We start from the raw sequence: 4,919 nt of genomic DNA on the forward strand, positions 1-4,919 counted from the left end.
GGTTGTGGGTTTGGGTGCACTCTGGGAGTTGGTGATGGACTAGGAGGCCTGATGTGCTGCGGTTCATGGGGTCACAAACTGTCAGACATGACTGAGCAATTGAACTGAACTTGCTCCTTTATCCTCTTTTTCCAGGACAACATCTTCTGCTGTTTATGGGTCTGTTTTCTCTGTGGACAGCCTCCATCACCACCTTTCCAGTCTTTAAGTTCTTTCCCCTGCTGTTCACTCCATTTTGTCACCAGGACTCCCACCTCCCACCCACCCCAGCTAACTGCCCAAAAATCCTCTGATTGGAAACAGCCCCTGGGCCTCCTAGCTGGGGCGTGTCAAAATCTAAACTCTCCACCCTGTATCTTTCACTTTGGTTGTTTCTGAGTGAGTGTCTAATCTTGGCCAGGTGGAAGTTTATTAATGTTTGGATCTGTCATTATGTCGGGATGAAAATTGTTTAGAACTTCAAACTGGTTGTTAGACAAATGAATTGCTTCATAGTTCTGTTAGGAGTAGTCATATTGTTTATGGTGTCAACTTACAATAAATAATTGGCTCTGTTACCCTAAGCTCTTGGGAGTTGTTCTTGGGTCCAGGAGGAAAAACAAGTCCAAGTACCATGTGGTTTCATCCATGAGCGTGTCACTGGCTTCATTTCCAACTCTGTAATTCCCAGAGGAGGAATGTTTCCTTGCTGTAGTGAGGTTTGGAATTGATTTTCAGGTCAACTATGGTATGTAGTGAGAGCTCAGTGAACTCCCAAAACTTTATCCTGGTATGCACATAAACATTCATCTGTTTTTTGCTAGTGTTCCTAGCAGTTTGTAAAAAGAATGGCTTTCTGGTATGGAACAGGGCTTGGCAGTTTGTTGTTGTTATTGGTGGTGGTGGTGGTGGTGGTGGTATATGTGTGTGTGTGTGTGTGTGTGTGTGTGTTTTAGTAGCAAGCCAAGTAGTCAAAATTTTTGGCTTTATGGGCCCCAAACTATTCCATTCTCTCTGGCAGCAGCGTATAAACGAATGGCTGTGATTGCATTCCAGTAAAATTTTATTTAAACCCCCCCAACCCCCCCCCCCAAAAGGCAACTGGCTGGATTTTTTGCAGGGGGGAGGGTTGTACACACCATCTAACATGTGGGATCTTCCCTGGCCAGGGATGAGACCCAGGCCTTCTACATTACGAGCATGGAATCCTAATCACTGGACTGCCAGGGAAGTCCTAGCTGGCTGGATTTGATTCATGGGTCATAGGACTTCCCTGGTAGTTCCACTGGTAATGACTCCTCCTGCAGTGCAGGAGACCCTGGCTCAATTCCTGGGTAAAGAAGATCTGCTGGAAAAAGTATAGACTACCCACTCCAGTATTTTGGGTGTTCCCTGTAGGCTCAGGGTGTAAAGAAACTGCTTGCAGTGCAGGATCAATCCCTGGGTTTGGAAGATCCCCTGGAGGGAGGGAATGGCTACTCACTCCAGTATTTTTGCCTGGAGAACTCCATGGGCAGAGGAACCTGGCAGACTGCAGTCCATGGTGTCACAAAGAGTCAGAGACGACTGAGAGACTAAGCACAACACACAGTTTGCAGGGCACTGGTTCGGAAAGTAGGTTGGTTAATTGATGCCTTACTCGATGTTTAGCTGGATTATTACTATATAAGAAAAGCTGGGTTACATTATACAGAGTGAAGTAAGCCAGAAAGATAAAGAACATTACAGCATACTAACACATATATATGGAATTTAGAAAGATGGTAACGACAACCCTATATGCAAAACAGAAAAAAAGACACAGAAGTACAAAACAGACTTTTGAACTCTGTGGGAGAAGGTGAGGGTGGGATGTTGCGAAAGAACAGCATGTATACTATCTATGGTGAAACAGGTCACCAGCCGAGGTGGGATACATGAGACAAGTGCTCGGGCCTGGTGCACTGGGAAGACCCAGAGGAATCTGGTGGATAGGGAGGTGGGAGGGGGGATCGGGATGGGGAATACGTGTAAATCTATTGCTGATTCATGTCAATGTATGACAAAACCCACTGAAAAAATAAATAAATGAATAAAAAGAAAAGTTGGGTTAAATAATTACAGATTGAAAGTTCTCAGCATAAAGTCATAAAATCCTTTTTAGGAGTCTGTCAATATACACTTGTATACATAATGTGTATAACTCTAAGTAGGGAATATTTTACATTCATGGGTTCAATCCCCTAGTCAGGGAACTAGATCCCACTTTCCAAAGCTAAGACCCGATGCTATGATGAAGACTGAAGATGGCACGTGATGCAACTGAGACCCAACACAGTGAGATATATATATATATATATATTTCTGAAATTTAAGTGCATATACCACAGAGTAGTTGGAACCAGACAGTTGATTATGTTGACTCCTGATATCCTCAGTATCAGGCCATTAGTAGAATGTCCCAAAACTGATTACACACCCCATGGCCCAAACTCAATACGTCATTAAAATACTTCCCCTGAAACCATTTGGGGAGTGTGGATCTTTGAAGCATCAACTGCTAGAACACCTTGCTTGGTCCTGCAATAAACATATGCTTTCACTGAAACCCACAGTCAGTTGATTGATTTTATCACACAGAAGCCAGTAGACCCAAGTTTGGTTGGGTAACAGTACAGACTATTAAGAATGTTTATAGAAGGGTGATAAATCACTTTTATTTCAGAAACCAAGTAGATTTCTTGATGTTACTTTTCTGTGTAAAAATTCTTTAGGAATGAGATTTTGCAGGCTTCATGGTTTGGTTACTATTTATGTAAGCAGCCTGTATTTTAACATGATGCTGAAGTAAACACTGGTTGAATGCTACCCAACAATTGCTAGGAGACCAGTGACTTTGTGATGTCACAGCTACCCTTCAATTGCTGGGAGACCAGTGATTTTGTGATGTCACAGCTTTTCAACTTTCAGAACCACTGTGATGATCTAGAGAATTTATCTCTGTAGGCCAGCCAAGCAGTGTTTGAAGTTGCAATGTGTAAAACCAGAAAAATGAGAAAAGTATCTGAAGAAAGATTGCTCTGAGATGGAACATATTTCTTCAGAAATTCAGGATGTGCCTCCTAAAGATGAATCAACTGATTCAGAAACCTCCATTAGATCTTCTTTTTATGATTATACACTTACTGGGGACAAGGTGTTGATATCTATGATTGAAGAATATGCTTTTCAGGCTTTGTATGAGGAAGTTGTGATAAAAGGGCCAAGTTACACATTTTCTGTCTTGGAAACAGTTGAATGCTTTTCTTTCACTCACATTTCCTCAAAAACTCTGGACAATAGTTGAATGTGATCAGTTTAAATCTATTTGGTGGGATGAGAGTGGCACCTGTATAGTGATCCATGAAGAACTCTTCAAGAAAGAAGTCTTGGAAAGAAAGGCACCTTTCAGAGTATCTGAAACAAATAGTATGAAAAGTTTAGTTCAGCAGTTTAACCTTTATGGGTTTAGTAAAAAGCAACAAACATTTCAAAGATCTGCTTCACTACCTGACTTTCTGGAAGAAGAAAACAACATCTCTGTTTTGAGCAAGGTATTCCAAAATTTTCACTTCTTGGCAATATGTAAGAGTAAACCTGCGACTTAAAAATCATGTTCATATATGTAGCTAAAAGGGAAGTTAAAATTGTGAGAGCAAACTGTTGAAAAATCTAATTTTCTGAAGTTGAGAACAGCTGGAGGTTAAAATATTTGATCTATAACAAAACTTCCTAGCAACTTGAAACTGGATACAAGTCCTGAAGCTACTTAAAGTGGTATTCACTGCATATATACAAAGCATTTTTAGTTGAAGGGCATAATTGTTTCTAACATGTGAACTGTTAAAACTACTAATGACCATGTTTTATTTGATGCTATTTAATTGGTATCATTAAAGGTATACATTTTTATAGTTTAAATTTGTCAGTTTTACCTTGGTTTATAAAGAAACAAAATAATTTTATACTTTTATTTTAGTTGCAGCTTTACTATAATCCAAATTTCAAAAGAAGCTATCCCCACCTTTTAATAAGAATGAAAAGAAGAGTTGGGATTAACAATGTGCCTCCAATTTCTTCATTAGTTCAAGATTACAAGAAGAAGCATGTTAAAACAACAGTCAACATAGATAATCGTAAATCTGATTTTCTTCATGAAACTAGTGGAGAGAGTATATTTTCAGCCTCCACAAGCTTAAGTGTGCCTTTCATACAAAAGCCTTATACCAGCCAGATAGTCCCTAATACAAATGCCCTATCTCCATGTGACTTACCTTTCCCATCATCAATATCCGTTAGAAAAACAGACCAGACTGTGTTAGATCAACCTGCTGTTTTAAATCACTTGAGCATTTTTAATTGGCACTCACATAGCAGCTACACTCAAGTAAATGGCCACGTTGAGGACATTGCTACTACAACTACATCTACTTCTCAGAACTCTATCATATCTTCATTACAGAGCAGTTATTCTGGACTGATGGTGGAGCCTTCTAAATATCCCATTAGGTACAGCAATATGTCAGCCCATGGCAGTCCTTTTCCTAATCTGCAACAGAAAGGTAACTCATGGTCCTCAGTGCCAACAACCGCTTATACATCTGCCTCATCTCTTTCAAGTCAAGTCATCAACAGTCATCATTATATGAAAACCATGCTAATTCAAACTGACCTACCAAATAAGTGTCAGGTTATGGAGCCTAATGAAGATTAAAATTTCTGTTGGCAGATGTCAACAAATACATATAATTCTTGTAATTGAACAATAAGTTTACATGTTCATTTTTATAGTTTCATTTTCTATTTTTTAACAATGAAGAGTAAAATGAGGTTTTAGATCAATTTCTGGCTACTTCACTACACTGTTTTATAAACTCTTCTGTTCAGGAAAACATTTGTTATGTGTCCTGGGTAAAGTTACC

At 39.5% G+C, this 4,919-nt stretch overlaps 1 pseudogene; it reads left to right on the forward strand.

Annotated features, from left to right (window-relative positions):
• The first annotated feature begins 3,043 nt into the window (after positions 1 to 3,043).
• Positions 3,044 to 4,711, forward strand: LOC133053563 (heat shock transcription factor, Y-linked-like; annotated as a pseudogene).
• Positions 4,712 to 4,919: the final 208 nt, after the last annotated feature.

Source organism: Dama dama, chromosome Y (genome assembly GCF_033118175.1).
Source record: "Dama dama isolate Ldn47 chromosome Y, ASM3311817v1, whole genome shotgun sequence".
NCBI lineage: Eukaryota > Metazoa > Chordata > Mammalia > Artiodactyla > Cervidae > Dama > Dama dama.